At 36.4% G+C, this 24,074-nt stretch overlaps 1 protein-coding gene across 4 annotated transcripts in view; it reads right to left on the minus strand.

Annotated features, from left to right (window-relative positions):
• The window catches only part of si:cabz01090165.1 (uncharacterized protein LOC100333421 homolog), a 164,237-nt gene that overhangs the window by 103,417 nt on the left and 36,746 nt on the right, over positions 1-24,074 (minus strand). For 3 of the 4 annotated variants that reach the window (XR_003402762.3, XR_008301904.1, XM_053234828.1), the window contains exon 2: positions 186-236. The exons of the other annotated variant lie outside the window; for it this stretch is intronic. The gene's annotated coding sequence lies outside the window, so the exon portion shown is untranslated. The remainder of the gene's footprint in view (positions 1-185; positions 237-24,074) is intronic. 4 annotated transcript variants of the gene reach the window in all.

Raw genomic sequence — 24,074 nt, forward strand, 5'->3', positions numbered from 1 at the left:
TATCTGCACAATAAACAATGTAATTGAGTTATTCAGAATTTGCCATTAAATTGTTTAAGGAATGATCTACCGTCAACCATCTTGCCATATTGAGAATGAAAACATGTAATGAACAAAATATCTTTAGGACGGTTCCAATGAAAATGATTAAAATAACATGATAGTAGGCAGAAATCGTATCTTACCTCATTAAACCAGATCTATCCTTCTTTTTTCTCTTCCTGTCACCTCAGACACTGAAAACAAAACAAAACAAAACAAAAAAAATGCATGATCTTGATTGGTTAATCCTGGTTCACATCGTAGCAGCTGGTAGCCAATACATGTGATTAAACTAAGGAAAAGGTTCATTTGATGTCTGGGGCAGTTAACTATAGAGTAATAATAATGATGTCTGATGACCTTTTGTGTACATCATTACGGAGCAATTACTGTGCAAAATAATTATTTGATACATATATAATCAGCAGCAATGATTTTTGTGTTATATTATCCACATATGAATAAGCATTAGGAACTGTCATAAAATAGCTACACCTCCAGTTTTTCGCTCAAGCTTTTAATTCATGTTTAACCAGAATGGCTAAACTTATTTAATTCATGAACAATCAGCACTAGTATAATAGTCGACACTCTAAAAAGAACTTGTGCAGAGCAAATAAGGCAGCAAAGTAGAGTAAAAGTTCAACTTTGTTCAAAATGTCACTTAAATGAGAATAAATTGCATGATTACAGCTGAAATAAGACAGACATGTAAGAAAAACATCAGCATGCAGCAGTGACTTTTGGCAGGTTATTATCTAAAATAGGCCTTTTTTATATGATTGGTATTATAATAGCCATTTCAGCCCATGAAGCAGGCCAAAGCACTATCTAGATTTCTCGTCTAAGTCTATAACAGTCATCACATCATCATTTCAGAGATGAATATCCGTTTCTATGTGTAGTGGCCTGGGAAAACCTTTCACATCTTGACATTTTGACATTTTTCTACTACACATAGTTTTCCTGAACTGAAATATTTTTCTCTTTTGCACATATCTTAATCAGAAGTAAAGTTATATAGCTATTTAAAAGGTGGTTACCGACAAACCAACAGTGAAAAAAAAAAAAATCTAAGAAGAGATCTTATTATCTCTGTAGTTTCTTCCAGACAGCAATGAGATCAAATGGAAAGACAAGCAGGACATCTCCTTAAGTCTCCTGTCTTTCAGCTTTTTCTCCTGAGACAAAAGACCCAGGTAATTTTACATACAGTGATCTCAACAGTCACACACTGTTCTTGGCTCTACCAAGTTAATTACATGTCAAGTTGCTACAAGCATACTAATGTACATTTGGAGTATATATACACTGTCATGTCTATTTGAAGAGAAGTACACTAGTGTATTTTAAATTTGCTAGTCTAAGAACTTGTAGAAAATATAGATATAGTAATATGGGTACAAAAATATCTGAGTATGCTTATTGTCAACATTAAATAATTTATGTTTTTATGTGAGCACATTTGAATCCAGTAACATTATACAGATATGCTAAGAATGCATTTTTTAACAGTTAGTATTGTATTTGGAGAATTACATTTTACTCAAATGTCATTTTATCTTGATTTTGTCATTTTTTACTGTGCAGCTCTTCAGCAAACACCTGAAAATTAACCTGACTCAATAAACAACAGACAGAAAAAGTGTTTTTAAACCTTAAATAACAACTTTATAAATTTATGACATACAGTGTGGTCCAACAGTCTGTGAGCACATTGAAAATCTTTTTTTTTTTTTTTTTTTTTATTTAAAATTGGAAAAAAAAACAAAAAGTTTTAGAATTTCGAAATCAGTAAATGTTGAATATTTTGAATATGTAACTGTCAGGCAGTGGAGACAGTGACAGCTGCAGCTTAATTTTCTATATTTTTTCCAAAGACAAACGAATCGAAAACGATAAGCAGAATCAAGGTCAGTAAACATGCAGAATTCAGGCGATGTACAAACAACAATACTTTGCCAAGAAAAGAGGACATGAAGCAGAACGTTAGTTGTAACAATAAACAATGTAGCATATAATCAAAAGGCTTGGCATCAACAGGTACAGAACACTGCGCATATACTTCATCATGAACCAGTGAAGCAAGAGTTCTTATATACTGTGTGTGTATAATTGAGTCCATGTGTGTGCAATCAGAATGAAGGTGAACGTGAATGTGATAGAGTTCGTCTAGAGGCTGGGTGTTGTAGTCCTAGGCGGCCATATTTGTAGGCCGCTCTGTGTTACCTGAAAAGCAATGCCATTTCCGGTGCTGACGTGACAGTAATATTCAAGATTCTGCACTATTTCTAGGTCCCTATTTAAATGTAAGCAAATTTGTGTTATTGATCATGTTAACTGCTTTTTACAAAAGATCAAATTATCTTTTCTTTTGAAGCACGTGTTTAGACGACACTCCGATGGATTTGATCTAAAATGGATCATAAGGTTTTACACAAACTTGTGGAGTCCATATCGGCTCGAGTGCACACTGTCATTAAAGCAAAAATGGGACATATGGAATACTACGAAACTTTGAAATTCATGTAAATATTTCAAAGATTTTCGTTTTCACTTAAGTTGTTGTCAGTAATATAATTTGTAATGAAAAACTGTTGTACTAAATTAGAAAAGAATGCAAAATAGAAGCATTTTCACTAATAGTCTCAGAGCCCACCGTAGTTACCCCACTATAGTTATTATAGAAACCTAAATGACACACAACTGAGAATCCTCATTAAATCTACTGAGATATCAAAGAGAAACTTTTAAGCAAAGAAATTTTCCTCTGGAAAATTTAAAGATTGCATTTAAAGATTCCATTCCAACTCCACTGAAAGGCACCAACATGCTGATTGTCTAAAATCAAGTGGTATTCATTGATTTCTTTGGAATTTAATTTATTAAGATATATGAATTATAAGAATGACCATGAAATCTATGTCTATCTTTATACCAGACTTTTTCATAGCCTAGCAGTTCAGAAATCCCATCCACCCAGGAGTCAGTCCATGTTTAAAATACAATTTATTTTATTTAAAAAGACCTTTATATTATTAGAATCAATTATACTTACATTATGAATTATATGTGTAGTCATTTGTAAGTTATCTCATTTTGAATTATATTAACCGGATTTAAAATTATCCAACTATATCAGGCAAATGCCACAAATTCCCTGTCTTCTTTACTATAAGCTAAGCAAAGCATAGCATTCATTGAGGAAAGCACACTTAGCTAGCAAGTAAAGCATCTTGAGGCAGACTGTTGCTTTTTCATCCATGTGTCCAACTATCCCTCTATTTATCCATGTGCCAACTATCTCTCCATTTATCCCTGTGCCCAACCATCCCTGGAGCCATTGTTTCATCAATCTCTCTATTTATCCATGTGGTTAACTATGTCTTCATTTAACCATATGTCCAATTATCATTGGATTTATCCATCTGGTGAACTATTTCTCCATATATCCATGTCCATGTATCCCAAAATTAAAAGGCACCAAAATGACTTGACACATTTTTTTTACAGAAAGAGAGAAGAGGTTGACACAGACAGAAGGCAAACTGTGCAATACAGTGGCTTTCATAAGTAGTCACCTCCCTTTTACTTTTCCTCATTTAATCAGAATAGCACCCAAGAGGCCAACTTCTTCAACTTCTACCATGACGATACCACCACCATGCTTCACTGTGGGGTTGGTGTTCACAGGGTGATGAGCAGTATTGAGTTCACATCAAATGTACCGCTTTGTGTCAAGGCCAAAATGTTAAATTTTGGTCTCATCAGACCAGAGAACATTTTTCCACATAGGTGCATAGTCTCTTTTTTGGCACTTTATCCTGGACTTTTGGGCCTCCCGGGAAGCGGTGAATATCTATTAAAAATTAAGGTCACACTTTAATTGCACACAGGGAGACTATATTTAAATAATTATGTGTCTTCTGATGGCAACTGGTTGCACCAGAACTAATTTAGTGGTTTTACCCCTAGCCAAACTATCAACATACAAATGAATATGTTCCACTATATTGACTTGTCTAAGCCAGAAAAAAATAAAGAAAGAAAGAACATAAAATTACTGAAATCAAAAATTAATCTGTGGCGACATCTTTCCAGTTAGCACGTTATACTGTTTTGACATACATTGTGCACATCATGCCAGTGTTGGCTAGTTGCTTGTGTGCTACAGAAGGGCCCCAACATTTAAACAAAGATACAGCAGTCTACCGGATTGTGCAGGGTTGACACATTTTATACAATAGAAACAGGTGACACATTGTCACAGGCTCAGTTTTCGAGTATCCACTGACACGTTCTGTATGAGACATGCTATCTTTCCTGAATTTATAACCCACTGCATAATCTGAGCATTAATAATGCATGATTTAATTGACACTGAGGAGTTATCAATAATAAGATTGATTTCAGGCAATCTGATGCACCAAATTTGAGATTAATCTTGATTAAATATTCAGCAACGGTTGGCAGCTACACAAAAAAAATAAGGTCAAACAAAGCAAGGCTGTGGTGAGTGTGCCCGTGCAGCTTTCTCTTGGCCAGCGTAAAAGCTGTTTAATTGGAGTGACTCTAAAAACAGCAATGTGGAGGCAGCCAGAGCCAGCCAAATATCTCTCGGGACCACAGTATATTGCGATGTGAATATACCTCAGCACATCCTCACTATGAAGAATACTGCTGATTTATAACTGCGCACATAAATGAGTAGATATTTGCAACAAAACCAACTTCTGCACATTTTACATTAAAATCAGCATTGCAGGCAAGTATAATTATATACCAGGAGCTACTGTAGAGCATGCCATTAAATTGCCTTCCTAAGCATCTGCATATTTTATATCCACCCAATGCATGCATAACACTCGTGAATTCCATCATGTGCAAATAATTTCTAACATATTGTTGCTTTTCAGTAGCTTCTGAAAATGCATTGGGTTTAGCAAAATAACAATACAGTCAGGTGTAGATGACTCATGAGGTGCCAGTCTGCTGCTTTAACTTCCCTCTGCTAATGTTATGGGCTACACACAGCAAAGCAATGCAGTTGTAATAAAACACAATGGACCGTTAGCTGTCTTCCATTAGACACAGCAGACGCAAATCTCTTCCTGCAGGCAATCAGCTAGATTCTTCTTTATTATTACTGTATATCATTCAGCTGACACATTCTTCCCAAAGAGAGTTGCATCAGCTCAGGGATAAACGCCTTTGGCAAAGTTCAAGTGACAGTATCAGAGTCTTACCATCTTGTTTTGGGGAAATGACCAGGTTTCTGTCTGCTATTACCTTCACCACTGTAACTCAACACACAGATCTACAATTTCTCATTCTGCTGTTTTAATATCTTACTGCTTCACTCAGAGAAATAGAACAATGGTTTCTTATAAAGTGGTAGAATAGAAAAAGTGCAATTTGCCTCTTGTGGATCGCCTCATTACCTTATAGAGATAAAATAGTACACAGTTCCTCTGCAAAATGAACACTCATATCCATAATCTGTGCTCATATGCCTCTGAAAACATTAAACTATAAGTTTTAGATTTTTAGCAAAAGTAATGTACTATATTCTCAAAAATGAAACCTTTTTTTTGTTTCATTTATTGTTTTATCATTGTCAGGGTCCAGAACCTCTCCTGGGAATGCTGATTTCTGAGGTGAGAATACACCTGAATGAGATGCCACTATTATATGGCACACACATTCACATATACTCATTCACAACTAGGGACAATTTTAGCATACCCAGTTCGACTACCAGCATGTATACCATATGGCCATGGCAAATCTTCCTACAGACAGAAACCCAAACTCAGGAATCTAAACAGATACCCTGGAGCTGTGAGGTGCTACCTGGTGTGCCACCATCACCTTCTAGTAAACGTGAGGAAACATAATTGTTGGAACAATGTAAGCATGTCAAGAAAAAGGTGTGTGTTGGACACCTTCTGTCAGTCAATCCCTCCTAGACATGCCCTGGATGACCCTTCACACAACCAACACTTTTACTGCTCAGAAAAACATGGCAGACTCACGGCAGAATTAAGTGGCCAGATGCAGTATTGTAGGGGAAAATGAGATAGCAAAAGAGCTTCTTTTTGATTATGAAGAAACCTGCTGGAGAAACAGTAGGCCATTTGGCATGTCAGTGTTATCATGTGTTTATAGCCAGCTTTGTCATTACTGGTTATGTAGAGTGAGATGAAAATTATCTACTAACATGGACGAAGTGCGCTGGCCACTGTAGATTCTGGGCTATAGAGCTTCATTTAAATGGGAATGGATGGTAGGTAGGGGTTTTGCTACAATAAATTTTTATTAGTAATTCAATGACCAGTAATTCAAAAAAAGTAGTCAATTAGTTATCATTCATCATCAGTGCAGTAAATGTACAAAATTATTAATATTGATCATGTTATAATATTTAAAATGCACTTGTGTGGATGCACTGGTGGTAGATGTACATGTTTCAGCTGAAATCATTCATTCTGGAACTGCGATGGTCCATCACTGAAACCTCTTTATAGCTTAATGAATGGCCTTTCTTGGATGGAATGGTATATCTACAGCAGCGTCTGGGAGTTTTTCCAGGCTGATAATGACCCACGTGTTGGACCAAAATGATCAACTCCGGCCTCAGTAGCATCCAAATACGAGTCTGGATTGGACTCTGGCAGCTGGAATAGTCAGACTGGCTTTAAAGTACAATAAAAATAACTGCAAAAACAGGCAGTATTGGTAAGAATTCCTTCAGGAGTGGGCAGGAAAGGGTTTAAATAAATACCTCACCTCTACACTTTAATATAAAAAAACAGCAAAGGAAAATTAAAAACAAAAAGACTTTTCAGAATGCAGTCTTACACACTGTGTAGTTGACAGTAGACTTAGTTTCATCTTGTCTGAAATATTTTTTTGACTAACAAAGTAGATTTAGCCTGCTTTCTTGACCATTTGCCTTTTCACCAACTTGACTAGTCTATGCAACCCCTAATGGTCGGGCAAATCAAAAATTAAACAAGTCATTCCAAATGTTTTTGCAGATCACCTTATAACTGCTAGAGTCCAATTTGTCATGTGTGCATTTAAATGGAGTCTGAATTACTGGATACAAATTCCTGTCTTTTTACACAATGCATCTTCAGAGGTCTTATTCGTCTCCCGACTGATTTGATGACATGATATAATCAGTAGATTGTTTCTGTTAACAAATTATAGAATATCATTAAACCAATAGATCTTCAAACTCCACTGATCTCATTTATCTCTTCTACAGAAAGTGCTGTGATTAAAGTAATGCATGCCAAAAGCAATATTCACATCAATAAATATCTTTTACGCTGCTGTAAGTATAACTATGGGAGTATACACTAGTTCTCATTAATGTTTAAATGCCATAGAGTGTGGAATGTGCTGAGATTCTTGCTTTGGGTATAACCTAATCTTATTGTTTGTGATCAAGCAGGACTGTTATTATTACTCCAGTAATTCAGAGGTGGGCTTCACTATGGTAATCAGAACACGAAGAATTTTTAGTAGGATTTAGAAGAACAAAACAATGTCTAGAGCTGCAGTCTAGAGTAATCCAAGCCTAGATATATAGGGTTAGGAATATAACACCAATATATGATCAGACTATTGGACGGCTTTTGAAGGCATTACTGAGTCTTCTTAACATTAAACATTGATTTTTTTTTTTTTTTTGCACTTCAACTTTATAGCTTGGTGTCTTTTCATGCAACTCACCCTGAATCCTCAATAGAGAAACCATTACCTCTATGTTAATATCACATAGCTAACTTGCATTTTTTTCTCTTTCCAATGTCTCCCTGGTGAGTCTCTATTTCTGGAACTATATGAGTTGAATTCCATTATGTTCCCTAAAATTCCCTTCCCACCTCGGCACATTGGTGTTAAGTCCAGCACCACTGAGGGCAGGGGAAAATAATGCATGCAAATATAACCTATTTTTGCACTGGTTTCATTCCAAAAGACATTTTTTTAAGTAAAATGGGAGTATTTTGCTCATCTTTCTCAAGCTCACTATAATGGTATAAAGTCAGTTATTGCCCTTACGGTGATAGGTCAACATATCAACCTATATGTATTATGTGTTTTTGACAATTAACTTATTGTCGTGACTGTGTTACTGTGTTACAGCACCTATGTGTTTACGAAGACTGTTAGTGTTATAACACAGACTGCTATCTACCCTCTTCCACATACATGAGCTCATAGATGCCCATGATTGGCTAGTGTTGCTCTGATTGACAGGAGAGAGAGAGTTTATCCTCCCTCCCACAAAGAGCCATCATCAGGATTTTAACTTGCAATATCCCAAAGATATCCCAAAAGTTGATACATTTCTAATGGTGGTCTAGGCATTTCCATAAATATTTCTGACTAGATAAATACAGTTCTATTGTCAACTGCACATTGTGTAAGACTACACTGGGAAAAGTTTTTTTTTTTCTTTTGCTTTATTGGAATCTTATCACTTTGTATGAAGTGTAGAGGTGTTCAAGAGTGTTTTTATCTCACTCCCGCTCACTCCCAATGGAATTCCTCCCACACTCATTTTTTTTATGTCTTTTAAAACTAAGTAAATATTGGAATAAAATTCGTGCACTGTGGCATTGTGAATTCTGTCGTGACCAGCACATTCTGTGCCATGGGATGCGCGTCACTATCCAGTGTAGAACAACACATACTAGCTCACAAAAGCCAATCGTTTTCAGAAGCTACTGTAGCCAGAGTTAAACAGGACATTATCAGCCTGGAAAAGTCCAGATGCTGCTGTAGACATAGCATCTTCTCTCCAAGGAAGGCTGATCAGTGAACTATAAGGAGAGGTCTGCTGATAGACATGAGCTTCCATGCTGTGCACTCTCAGTTTCAAAATCAGTGACTTTGCTGCCAGATCATTCACACAAGTTCATTTTAAGAACTTGTACATCCATAAACAGAATAATAATACACAGATTTATTATACTGCACACTTATTGCACTGATTTATTTTCACTTTTTAATAAGCTGGAAATGAAATCTGTATTATGTGTATGGCTGTAAATTGATGTGTGTTTTAATGTCTTCTTTGCTATTGTTTATGAGCATTTAACTGCACTAATAAAACAGATTTTTGCATTTTGAATCAGTTTTTGCAGTTTTAACTATATAAAAATAACTAGTTGACTACTTTTTTACATTACTTGTCAACAAGTAAAAATTAATACTCTTCTAACCCCTAGTACATGATATATTCCATCAAGATTTTTAAAATGAGAAAGAATGCGTAATTTCACCCGCATTACAATGATCAGTTTATTAATTTTCTGCCCTGCATTAACAAATCCCTCAGCGTTTCAGTTACACAACGATAGACCTATAGACTCATAGGCAATTATTCAGAATTTGCTGGCACAGACATCCAGGGAACACAATCATTCCACTATGACAGGCAAATCTCCAGAAAGAGGTAAATTGCTGCAGGAGTGAGAAAAAAGCACTCATCCTGTATACGAACACCTTTGCTGTATGACTATCTGAATGAAAAAAGGCATGCCAGGGAGTTGAATTAATATCTGTTCAGCTTTGGCTGTAATTGCTCCTGCTAATCTTATTAAAAAAAACTAAAGCTTGACTACTCTCCACATGACACTAGTGACATTGGATAAAAATCTTCTAATTAGCCAAAACATGGTGTGTGTTTTCTCCAAAATCATGCACTGCTAATTTGTGTGCACACTTTTTCTGTGACTAATGTGATATTCCTTGCTTGTTTTTGAGACAGTCAATAAGATACATTAGTGCAGTAGCTAAAATAATCAAGGTAAGGACATCTCTGAATATTAACAGCATTTTTAAAGTTACAATAAAGAGTTTCTTTGTATTACTGCAAAAAAAAAAAAAAAAAAGCAAGAAAAAAGTGTGTGTGTGTGTGTGTGTGTGTGTGTGTGTGGCTGGGTGTCAACAAGTGCAAGGTTCTGTCCTACAGTTACATTGTTTTGAGTGAAGCAAAGGAAAACTGACACTTTTTAAAAAAAAAAAAAAAAAAAAAAAAGGGTTAAAGGTGTAACGGGAGCCTGTATTTTCAATAGGTATGGAAGTTTTGAACCTTTGTAATAAAATAAAACAATATGAAAAAATACAGTATTATTATTATTATTATTATTATTATTACCATAAGAATAGAACAAACATAATTAACTAAACAAACAAACAAATAAATAAATGTCAGGTTAGTAGTATATGTTCGTAAATATTAGTATTTAGTACACTAGTAAGTAGGAAACATGCTTTTAAGATAGTAATTTAGATATTTTTCAGGAAGGCTGAAACATGGAACATTCAGTTCTATTTAAAATTATTATCCCATTACTGTTACTATAACACCATTCAATTTCATACACTATGATTAGCTGTACGTATCTATGTAATGGCTAATATTACACAGCATTGTCAGTGTCAGCCAGTGAATATGCAGTTAATATAAAGTTTTTGTTTTTTTTTTTCTTTCAGCACAAAAAGGCCAGGAGTTCAACTTTGATTGCACAAGTAACTTATCTGTTTGGAAGAGCTGAACTTTAGAGGTGGAATTATTTATGCCAATTTAAGCAGAGCCGAGACAGACTCAAGTAGAGCGAGGGTCTTATAAATTTCTTTAGCCTTTTTAAGTAGCATTAAAGCCCTGTTAACAATATTTCATCCTTTAAATTAGGCTTTGCCAAATCCCTTCATTTGGAGAGCCATCAACCTGCACATACTGGATCTAACTCTAATCCAACACAGCTAATTTTATTAAGCAGATGTTCATCTGCACTGCAATTAGCTGAATCAGGTGTGTTTGTGCCAGGTTTGAGGAAGAAAAAACTGTGCTAGCAGGGGAAGCAACAAAACAAAACAACAGGTTGTAGCATTTGATATTGAAGAAAAAGAAAAAAAAATGAAAAGAGGCCAAATTACCCCACTTAATCAGCACTGCATTCCAGATGTACTATGTGAGGACAGTGGAACTCCATCTTGTTAGCAATTAAAAGTTCATTCAAATTTACAAAAGTGCTCTTTGCACTGTGGAAGTGTGACAGAAACACATCATAGGTCTTGATACAACAACATAATTTAAAAAAAAGCAAATAAATTGCATGCATTTTTGTCTAACTGTCATTGATCACATCAATAATTCATTAACTGATCTTCAGTAACTGCTTTATCCTGATCAGTGTGATGATGTACACTGGGGGTGAGGTGGGAATACACCCCAGAAGCGATGCCATTTCATCGCAGGCTCCAATAACCAAAATAAATTTTATACGTACTGTACATCTGGAAACATCTTTTATTATTTAGCTATTATGATGAGAACGATATGTCCCACAGCATTAGTCACAATTTTAGCATCTATAAGTATTCAGAGAGGTGCACCACGGATTTTCTTCACTTGCTATCCGATGTTTCTGCTTCCACAAGAAAAGTATCCTGAAAGTATCATAAAATATCATGATTACATTTTTTTCCGGTCAGGCCAAGTTTATTTATTACCAAAATCTAAAAGCATGTGCTAATGATCTTTATAGGCACATAGCAACCACGTTCCTTAAAACCTACTCAACATAGATTAAGGAAGCAAACAGAGACCTTGGAAACGGCAGCTAAAGGCTGGGTTAGACAAACATGCCCTCATAAAAGATTTGTACAGATTTGTATGAGCAAAGGAACCACCAGTTCACTCACTTTCTAGCTTCTGTGCAGTAGTTTTCTGTAAAAAGGACAGGAGTATGGTAGCAAACAGATGAAATGCCATTGAAACACTTGTTTTTAATCAAGTCAGTTCACTTGTAATTATCAAGCTCAAAGACATGATTATGTCTCAATGATTGATATATATATATATATATACATATATATATATATATATATATATATATATATATATATATAAATGCCTCAATGACATATATTTCGGAACACGCACTGGGAAAGGAGTAAGGAGGGTAGATTGAAAAAACGAATTTAACTGACTAATGATCTAATGAAAAACTCAAGGATTTGAACAAGGGCACCTCTATTTTCCCCACTTCCTCTCTTCCATGAAGTAGTTTTCAGTAAAAGGACACAGTTTCTCTACTAAACAGATGTGACAATAATATGGAAGAGATTACATTGATTCAGTAATTCAGGTCAGGTTTATTTATAAAGCCCAAAGATACAAGCATGTGTCAATGATCTTTACAGGCCCTTAGCTAGAATGGAGCTTTAGGTCCGCCATCAAAAGAAGAAAATGCCCAAAAACATATGTACATGAAATAAATGGAAGATTCCTTGGGAGAAGAAATCAAAGCTTGGGAGAATCTGTTCTCATGAAACATTCATATAAAGTAAAGCAAAATGAGGAAAATATGACTGGACTTTGATTCAGTATGATTTCATTTAGAAGTCAGAAGGAATTACAAACACTAAACACCACTCAAAACTCTAATTATTGGAACTTTTCTCACAAATTCGCATAAATGATGTGTACAATATGCATCTATCTATCTATCTATCTATCTATCTATCTAATTACCTCATAGAGATCTGAGTTATCTATCTGTCTGCCTATTTGTCTGTCTATCTATATAGCTACATATGTGTCTGTCTATCTAGCTAGCTGTCTGTCTATCTGTCTGTGTATTCATCCTTCCATCCACCTGTCTATCTATCTATCTATCTATCTCATAGAGATCTGAGTTTCTTGATTGATTGGTGTGCAGGTGAGCGGATTATTCAGTACTGTCTGTTTCGTAATTAAGCCTCTCTGTTTGCTTGTTGCAGCAAAGGCAGAAGCTGCTGCAGAGCTAATTCATCATTTGCTTAGTTGAGACTGGTGCATGTTGGTTGGAAGAAGAGGGAGCACTCCAGACCACTCTGGAGCACTGGACCTTAAGAACCCGGGCAAACAGGGAGTTCACAGTACAATGAAACCCTGATGTGAGTCATACTCTTGTTTGAGCTGAACATTTTGGTGTTTGCCTGCTTAATGACTTTTTCCCCTAAAAAAAGCCTTCATTTCATTTCCAAGATTACTGGAATTTCTCCTGATTCCCAAAATATCTACTTCACAGCTTGATAGCATCCATCTTGATTGGTACATGTGGCGTTGTTATGATTCAAAGATTCAATCATTATTTGGTAATTTACCTCAGGATAGAGGTTTAACAAAAAAAAGCATTTCGTGCAAAAGGCTTGAAACACAGGACCTTTGCTGAGAGTGTCTGTGAGAGAGTATTGATTTATTTTCCTGGAAGAAAAAAAAAACAGCCTTATTTTAAGGAAAAGACATTAGATCTAATACACAGTCTATTTTAGAGTTCTAAATATAACATTTGGTATGCCCTTGTGTTCGGCATCAATCTAATCGTTAGACACTCAGGAAGGCGTGAAATTGTTGAGTTGTACCAAAAGCCTTATCAGAATAAAGGATCTGATAGAGACAGGTGACAAATTAAAGGGGGAAAAAACAATACAATATTTTATTCATGTGTTGGGCTACCACAAGCCACCAGAATATCTTCAATGTTCCTTGGCATTGATTCTACAAGTCTGGATCTGTACTGGAGGGAAAAACTCCATTGTTTCAAAAGATATTCCCTCAGTTGGTGATGATGGAGGTTTTCGCTTTCATGTGGGTGCGAGCAAGTGGTCAAATATGAAGCTCGCAGGACAAACACCAAAAGACATGGTGTAATACATTACCAGTGTTCATATAATCATCCTTAGTAACTGCCTGGTCAGGCTTATGGTGGTTTAAATTAGGCTAGTACTTTGCTTATATTTTAGCAAATAGAACCAAGTAAGTTTGTAATTTGTAACTTCTCGTTTAGACCATGCCCACTTCAGGGCTAAACTTGAATACAGATACAGATATTTGTAGCACTAAACGGATCTAGATCCCTAGTAAAACTGTACTCACACACACACACACCACTTTTGCATAAATTCAGGGACAATACTCATTTGAATTTTGGTCTCATTATAATAAAGCCTAATATGGCCTAATTAAGTATGAGCATCCCCTTAACTAACTTCAGCATTTGCCTCAAGCCTGATTAGAGTAGCCAAGCAGAGATTGTTATCTTTACGGGAAGAGCATGTGAAACAGGATGTCTTCAAAGGTTTAACTAATTCTTGGTGATTCAGATCTAATTGACGCCCCACAGCTTGCAATCAAAAAGTCAAGACATAATTTCATTAAGTTTAATTAAACGCACAAAACAATATCAGTTGATAAGGGCGACATGTCCTCCGACTCACCCCTATTGTCACACAATAAAAACTGAATAAACCACAAGACAAGATGAGTTAATCCTGCTCTTAGACAGGCTTTCAATTGACTTGTCCTAAATCATGGGGCATGGGATGGAGTGAGATGTTACACAATGCGATAACATTGTCTAGATCATCCGTTCCTGTCTTTGGTTTCATTATACTGTACACTGCATACTGCTGAATAAGCACCTATAATGCACCAGAAGTTATTAATCACTACATTATTGCATGAAGAATTGCTGAGCTCCTGTGCTGTAATTGTATTGAAAGTGATTAAGGTGGTAAAGTGGTGCTATATGTGCATTTGTTTGTAGATTTTGTTTCTTAGATTTAAACCTGCCATCTGTTTGGCTTGTTTTGGGCAATCCCTCAGCATGACTCATTTTTAGTACAAGTTGTGTCGAAGAAATTACACGAGTGCTCCTGCTGGTTTCTTAAACGTTTAACATATTGTGGTGAAATGAAAATAAATAAATAAATAAATAAAAATAATAAATACATTAATAATAATAATAATAATAATAATAATAATAATAATAATAATAACTGAACATTACTAAAGTCAGAAGCTGGAATTCACAGTTGACAAAACAAAAGTCAAGCCAAAGGTAAAGACGATATATAATTCCCATCAATTATCCAGATAACGACGTATTTTTTAAGCTAAATATTTATAAACTTATTCCACAAAAAAGCAAAAAGGAAAAGGTGTTTAAAGTGCTAACAGCACCGAATTCCTCATCTGCATAAGTGTCAACTACCCATTAAACTTTTGGCAGGGAATGCAGTGCTGTCTGTGAAGTACATGAAGAGCTTTTTTTTTTTTTTGCTTTTTTGTTCACATTCGCAGCTTTGTTCTCTAAAACAATTGAGAGACAATTTCAAGCCTGGAGTGTACCTTGGTGAGGCAATTGTTTCAGATTATTCATGCTTTGATGGAAGACGATGGTGTCTAACAGGAGAGTACTGAGACTTCTCCCTCATGCATGGTGGATAACTGTGAAGAGGTGCGAGGAAGATCTATAAATGGATCTCCTGACAAACAGGAGGAGGAGGAGGGAGTGACGAGAGAGACTGAGGGAGGAAGGGAGATGTATTAGGGGGATAGATCAGAGACTCAATAGAGAAAGAGAAGCGAGAAATGTGCTGGGCTGGGCTGATGCACCCATCAAAAAGATGCCCTAGAGACAGCCACCACTAGAACAGACGACACATTTCTGCTATTCCACACGCAATGAACAACGCAAAGACATGTTGTCCTTGTATAGCCTTATATCTTACTGATTTAACTGTCTGAGTATCAAACAAAGTCCAGTGCCTTAGACCTGGTACTACTACAGTATTACAGTTGTAGCTCAGTAGTTAAACAAATAGCTTAGCCAAAAATATAATAATTTACACTTTGTTCTTTCGCAAAATAAAGTCAACCAGCCAAACCTGTGTGCATTTTTGTAGTTTACACATGGAGCTATGAAGCTAATGTTTATAATGAGTAATGGAAGTTTACAGCTAACATGTTAACATTGTGAAAAGTGCATGTATAAATCATCACACAAACTTTGCCAAGTGGTTCCTAACACTTTATGACACACTTCACAAAACACTTCAAATAGCTAAAACAGTCACAATCTTATATTATATTATATATATATATATATATATATATATATATATATATATATATATATATATATATATATATATATATATATATAGCAATGATCCATGACCATAGATTTCAGTGGTGTGGGGCAGAATGACATTAATATCAACATAGCCTTAAACAAAATCGAGTCGAGAGGCTATCACATTTAACTTGATATTGGCTACTACATATTTTAGAGTGATCTTGTAATAGACAGTTTGTAATATATCTTACAAATAGAATGGTTCTGTACATCATAAACAGACCATCTACACTTACACTTTGCCTTTTTTGTTGGAATGCGTTCTATTTAATTCTGATTATTTGCTGTAAAGCAAGATCATAGAGACTGCTGCTGCTACTGAATATTAAGTAGTCGCTGGCATCCCTGTCATTAATCTTCCTGCTTGCTGTACTGAAAATGTTCTTAGAGCAAGCATGGGGCAGCATGATGGTTGCCCCAGTGGGCCTCTATTCTCGCTTGTTGCAGTTCCCATTTTTGAGCACTAGGTGAAATAATAACTCTATGGAGCTTAAATGGGCAGTGAGAGGCAAGCAAAACAATGGAACATTGCCTTATATATATATTTCAACAAAATTTAAAATGTAGGGAGTTGTAAATGAGGACTTTATAAATATTTATTGAAAAGCTGACATATATGGCGGTACTATGTATGAGCCTCCACTGATTATATATTTTCAGTTTAATATGCATTTTAAATACAGATTTATTCTGTTCTTATACTGAACTGCTATACACAAATATGATTGATGAGCAAAATATTGATGAGCAAAATGTTTTTGGTGGGAGGTGATAGTTTAGACAAACTAAATAAGCAAATAAATGTCTAAAAACCAAGTGTCTAAAACACCACATATATATCTTAGTTTGTCTTAGCCTATACTACGCAAAAGTCAAATGTAGGTCAGTTTCAGCTTGGCTGAAAATAAACCGAAGTGCTTATGATGGCATTACTCATAATATGTTTCTGAGGGAGCATTATGGGAACATGGTCCAAAGAGACTTCTTAAATAATAAACCTCCAGTCTATTGCCATGAGTTACAACTTAAAGGCTTTTTTCAGGCAGGCACTTCAGGGCATTTCTCTTTATAGTAGCTCTCCTCTTTAGCTGACTCTACAAGAACCTGTTCAGTGGTTTGTGGGATGGTTACAAGAGGAGATATCCTTCCATGCTGAACCACCCTTGAACCCCCTCAAAAGCCCCCTCCACCACCGCCACCACCATTTTCTTTTCTTTTTTTCCTTTCTAAACGTTCCCCAAGGGCAGTGATGTAGATCAACTTGAGTCCTGACAAAGCTTGTGTACTTCTGCTAGTGGATGGTTTACTCTCAAGCCATTTTTATTAGAATTGTATAGGATGGGCTAGACATTGTTACAGAAATAGCTCAGGACTGTTGCATTGGGACAAATTTTTCATTGATGCTGGTTGGTCCATTGACACTTTGTGGAATCTTTCACATAGTAAAACCTTGAAACAAGAGATCTGTAGGTGAATAAGAAAAAAAAAAAAAAACACCTGTGAAGTCCTCAGAGGCCTACTTGTGCACAAAGAGTTCTGTGGAGAAATCCAGTGTTTTCTTTATTGCTCAGCAAAAATTGAAATGCTGACACCATTGATCTTACTATGGAATGTATTTCCCTTTCAAGTCTGTTCCTTTTGTTAATTAAGCAATTAAAACTTGAAAAGAAAGAAAGCCCTCTGAATAAGAGTTGAGACATCAGATCCCTTGTACCAGCATGAAGAATAACTGATATGAGGAAAGGGCTTAATGTCACTGGATTAGACTTAATCTGACAGTGAAGTGGGCCATTGCATGATGCAGGAGAGATTATTACATTTCAGCATGAGCTTCAGTCAACCTGTCACGGATGTAATTTTTTTGTGTGTCTGCCTGTCAGCATTCCCTTAATCCCATGAATAAATGCACGTGCTGTGATTTCATAAATAATAATCATAAATAGGAATCAGGGTCATGTTAAAAGAATACAGCATTTTTCAACCTCAACTCTATTCCCTGCTTGAATAATGTAGACACAAGTGTTGACACATTTCTCTGTACTAAGCAATGAATTGAAAACCTGTTGACTCAAACCTCTTATCAGGGACCTCAAAGGGAAAATAGTGAATTTTGTCAATAAATGTTGAAAATATGTGACTATAAAAGGCAAGATTAAGACGGTTAAAAGTTTTTTTTGTAACACAAATGGTAATTAACCAAAAAAAGCAGACATTTGTTGGTTGTATAAGTGTTCACAGTATTTACTCCTTGGGTCAATACTTAGTAGAACCACCTTTGGCTGCAATTACAGTTTTCTGGAATATGTCTTTTTCTGGGATATGAGCTTTGCACATCTGGATTCCGATGGAGACCGGAGAACTGCAATTTTCAAGTCTTGCGAGAAATTCACAATTGATAGAGGTCTGCCCTTTGACTGCCCCATTGTAATAAATTCAAGGTCTGGCTGTTGACCCACTCTAGTGTATCTTTGGCAGTATGCTTAGGGTCATTGTTCCATTGGAAGATGAAGCTTCACCCCAGTCTCATGTCTCTTGCAGACTGTAACAGGTTTTCTTCTAAGATTGCCTTGTATTTGACTTCACCCATCTTTCCCTAAACTCTCACCAATTTTCTCAGTTCTTGCTAATACCCACAATATGATGCTACCACTGCCATGCTTCCCTTTTGGGATTTGTTTTGAGTTTTAAATTTAACGCTTTGTGCCGAGTCCAAAAAATTCAAGTTTGGTCTCACCGCAGCAGAGAACCTTTTTCCACTGCACTCACCGAACGCCCCAACTTCAGTTTTATTGGCTATTTTTTGTTGATTCATGACATATAATTGCAATTAAGTCCATTTCATTTCCAGGTTGTAACCCTACAAATGTGTAAAGGTTTAGCAGGCACTTTAAAATTAAAGGTTTTAGGATGAGGCAGGCATGCGAATGTCATTTTATCAAACTTTCTAACAACAACAACAACAAAATTCTTGTAGTTTATGCTTTCCCTAAAATTCTTTAAGGTGGCATCCATGCACAGTGATTCCACACAAATAAGTGGGTACACATGACCAAAGAAAGGCTACAAAGTAAGTGATAACAGGGCCTAACTTGTTTTGTGGATGTTAAAGAACATTAAATGTAACTCTGAAGGGATAAAAAGGCACGGTGTGTCATTCTTTAACGAATAAAAAGTGTTGGCTAATTGCTGGAAAATAATCAACTTCGGGGTGGTAACACCAAAACTAACACTGCTTGAGTACACATACCAACTTAGCAGAAAACATTAGCAAACTAAGGAATATTAAAGTAAATGAAGAGAATGAGTAAGCCATGCAAGGATGAGTCATGTTATGGGTTGGTTAAATGAAAAGCTTGATCTTAAAACAAGGTTTAATGATAGAGTCTGCCTGACTATTAAGAGAAGAGTGTTACTGAGCTCAGTTGCACTGGGCAAGTTGTGCTGCCACGAAAAAGGCTATTTGAGAGAATAACAATGTATCTACAATACAGTAGCAGGTATAAGAGCAGTTATGTTGTATGAGTCAGAGGTAAATAGATCAGAAGTACAACTTGTTTTCTTGTCTTATGGCTGAAAGTTTAACATTTGTGAATTGTTATGCAACACAAAAATCTTCAAAAGTGTCAGCCAAATTCTAAACAGTTGATTTTATCACCCTAAATAAACTAAACACAAGACATTTTTTACATCATTCAGTGCAAAAGAATGAGGGATCATGATTTGAGGAGTGTTGCATCTTGACATATCCCCTTCCAGGCATGTCAGTGTCGGTGGAGATACACCAGGCACAGAAGCCCTCTATGTTTCAGTTGTCTTGACGGCCTTCACCCTCTAACTGCCACTCAAGGTTACACAGCTGCAGCTAAGGCATATTGTTATACCACCACCTCATCCTTCTCTTCATGAGACACTGGAGAAGCAGGTAGAGTGAATGATGAGCATCTCTACCTTCAGCAAGCCCTCTCCATTCTCCCTTGCTCATTGAATCACTGGACTGCCATTTGTCTGGGCTTGGTCAAGCTGTCAAGCAGTCCATCTATTCCAGCAGTTGTTTCTATCCTTCACCAGCCTGGATTCGCTGCCTGCATGATCATTACTTTTCAGGAAAAAAAAGAGTTGCTGAAGGAGAGAATAAAAAGCTGACATTAAATGCCCCATTACTGTGAGTTACTGGGTATGTGCTATGATGCTTGGCGATCAGCACAGAATAAAATAAATGGGTTCTTGTGTTTAGTGATTGAGTGGATTTGTTTTTTTTTTTTTTTGCTTCTCTAGGTGGAAAGTGTGCCTGTATTCTCTTGTCTTGTAAATTCCAGCATTACTAAAGGTATGGTTTCAAGTAGAATCACCTAATGATTCATTCATTCATTTTCCTTTGGCTTTTCCTGGTGAGGGTTATGGTGATCACCTAATGAGCTCTCTCTTTTCTCATAGTAGAGAAAATCCTAATACCATACCAATTCACCACAGAAACATAGACCTCATGGTTGGTGCTTCACAGCTCCAGTTTCAGATGTTCAGATGTTCTCCCTGTGTCTGCTTGGGTTTGTTTGGGCTTCTCCGGATTCCTCCTCCATTCTAAAAACATGTTGGTAGGTGGATTTGCTATGCTAAATTGCCCCTACGTGTGAGTGTGTTTATCTGTATCTGCTGTGGGAATGGCCTAAATCGGACGGGGAAGCACTGGAAAACTCTGACAGTTCTTCAACCTCAAGCTACAGCACTCCCGTTCACAGTTGGTCTCAACTAGAGATGTACAGGGGATCTTTTTTTTTTTTTTTTTTTTTTTAAATCACAGTCATGCAATTATTTTTGTTTGCTCCAAAATTTGTTTGCCCAGTGTTTTCTAACAAATTTGGTTGGTTCTTAAACTACTGCTACCCTGACCAAGTAGTTACTAAAATGAATGAATGAACATTGTAATTGCATGCTAATGAACACAAGGTTTCTTTGTGCTGCAAGCTTCATACCTGACAGCTTGCTTGCTCATGCCTACAAGAAAGTAAAAACCTCCAGGTTGCGCAACTTTTGAGTCCTGATGCACACCTCTACTGAATATGAATATTATGCCTTCATATATGTAATTATATCTGTTAAGAACACATTATCTGTTCATCCCAAATAATGTATTAATATTCGTTTACTTCACAAGGTCATGAGTTCTCTCCACTTATGCTACATGGAGAATGTGCAGTTTTGCTCTGTATTCCAGCTTTGCAGGTTTGAACAGAGAAAGCACAGGCTGACACACTTTATCAAGATTAAGGACACTTGTATCTGGATGAGAATAAACACTTAACATTCACCCCAGTATCATATTGATGCCTACAAGGTGATTCCTCTTCTAATAGCTCTCTGCCTTTACTCCTTCCCTCAATGTCAAAGTCATTTGATTAAAAGAGCCAATGAGGATATCAATAGTCTAATAGCAACCCATTTATTCAACATGCCTCAGAGGTTTTAGCGTTTTCTATCTCACTACAAAATGATTGTCCATCCAACCAAACAAACAAAATTACTCATTAAGGATGTAAGAATCCCCTGATGTGCTTCCACTGCCATGCACAAGCATCTGAATTTATCCTAACATGAAGAATTTAATGCATTCAAAGTCCATCCAGATATTAAACCAATTCATCAAGTAAATGATGTTCGGTCCTTGAAGACTGACACAACACAACAAGCATAAATGGTGAGGCTAGGGATCTTGGTGAAGCGCAGCACTAGAATATACAGCGTCGATAAAGTTGTCTGTGAAAAAACTGATCCAATAAATAGAATCCATATGCTGATCGTACTTTGCACTATCTCAAACAGGGGGAACTTGTAAGAGCACTGGGAACGTAAGAGCACTGATTTGAAAGTAGAACAAGACAAAATTGGAAAAAAATGTTGCTTCCTCTGTTCTCTAAAAAAAACAAAAAAGATGTTACCACTGGGAGCGCTCTCTTTCAGGGAGCATACAAAATGAAAGATGTCATCCTGTCCACTTTACTGTCTTCCCCACAGACAATGCTTTTATTTATTTCTTTATTTCAGTTAAGGAATTAAGATCATCAAGCCATGCCCCATAGATTCAAACAGAGTCAACACTGACCTTTACAAAACAGGCTGGTGGAAAGTGATAAACGGTGTTATAGCAGTCCTGACTAGATAATTGTTGATAAAGGTTGAATGGATAAACACCCACTTGCACCATTTGATGTAAAGAATTCTCAAAATATTTGTCCCAATGCCAAGCGTTACAACAACCAGGCCAGGTAATGACATGTTATGAGCCGGCCAGGGTGTTAAGGAGCCCCAGAATTCAATTGGATGATACATAATTGAGCTGGCAGCAGGCATCCTGCAACATAAAGTCTTAAACAGCAACACCCCCTTGGCCTCTCTGCTGGAGGATACTCAGAGGCAGGGTTGTAAACTGATTAAAGTCAGATAGTCTCTCTGTCTGATGCTAAGCAAAGCTCGCTAAGGACAAATAGGGCTATTTGGTAATCTGGTTAAAATGCAGACCTGTGCTAAAGTGCCACCATTTCTTAACTGTTGCAAGGTGCTGAGTTTTGTCTTCAGGCAATTAAACGGTGAATTAGATTGATAAAGGGGCAGTGGTGGTGCAGCAGTTAACGTTCTGAAGTAGTGAGTAGAATACTGTGTATGGAAATCCAAGGAACTCTAACCATACCGCTAACCGTAAACAAGACCCTTAAATACATAGTTGCGCAAAACGGCAAATTTTCAAAAAGTTCTATTTATACATTCATTCATTTGTTCATTCGTTCATTTTCAATAACCATTTTATTTTTTGGTCATTGTTGCAGTAGATCCAGAGCATATCCCAGAAACACTGGGCATGAGACATAACACACCCTGTCTAGTATACTAGTCCATTACAGGGCACCATGCACACTCGTGTTCACACATCTATTCGCACCTATCTACAATTTCAGCGTAGCCAGTCCACCTGGCATGTTTCTGGGAGGTGGGAGGAACCTAAAGAACTTGGAGGAAACCGATGCAGGTAAGGGGACAACATGCTGGATCTGTGAGGCAGTAATGCTACTCACTGCATCGCCATGCTGTCCAAAAACCTTTTTCCACTTACACCAACAGTTAATTTATAACTGAAGTTCGTCAGTAATCTCACTCTACTCACTTGCTGATGTAGTTTAGAACTGGCTGTACTCAATAAAAATTAATAAAACTTTCATGAGTAGCTGAATGCTGTAACATTATGCACAAAAGAGGTAGGGTTATTCCTTCCAAGTCAATGCTTAGGCTTTGCTTCCAGAAGTTTGTATTGTACTACAAATTTGGTTATACAGTTCCACATTAAATTTAAATTTGTAAATACATACTATGTTTTTAAGATTAAGAAAACTAAATTACTAGCCAGCTTAATATGGAGCAAGTATGTACTGTATATACAGATTTGGTATTAGTATCCTTATTGTTCAAGTACACAATAAACAAACAAATTTTGGAGAGCTTTTTAAATGATTTGCTTTTTATTTAGTAACTAGAGTAAAAATAATAGGAAAAGAATGTAGCTCCAACCAACTCGACCTGCAAATGCGTCCTGGGAGTTTAAGATTTCAGATGCTCTCAACTGCTTATCTGTGCATAGGATCGTATCCCATCTCACTTGTAAGTCGCTTTGGATAAAAGCATCTGCAAAATAAATACGACGTATATGTGTAATGTAAAATGATTGGCGCCTGGCGCGCCTGAAGCTTTTAGTAAATAAGGATGGTTCCAGACATTTGGATGCAATAAACAGATACTGAAGCACTTTTAAATCTTAAAGCTTCCATTAAGACACGCAAATTGGCAATGCCACTAATCACCATTAAGAAATGAATTCCAAGCTTTTTTTTTTTTTTTTATCTGAGTATTTGTTCTGACGCCACTGAACAATAAGTACTATAATTATTGATCGAGCAACATGTTATTAACTCAATTCTGGGACATTATGGGATGTTCATAAATTGTCAGTAATAAAAAAGTAATGGAGTCCTTTAGCAACAGGGATCATAAAACAGTACA

The sequence above is a fragment of the Pangasianodon hypophthalmus genome, chromosome 6, assembly GCF_027358585.1.
Source record: "Pangasianodon hypophthalmus isolate fPanHyp1 chromosome 6, fPanHyp1.pri, whole genome shotgun sequence".
NCBI classification, from domain to species: Eukaryota; Metazoa; Chordata; class Actinopteri; order Siluriformes; family Pangasiidae; genus Pangasianodon; species Pangasianodon hypophthalmus.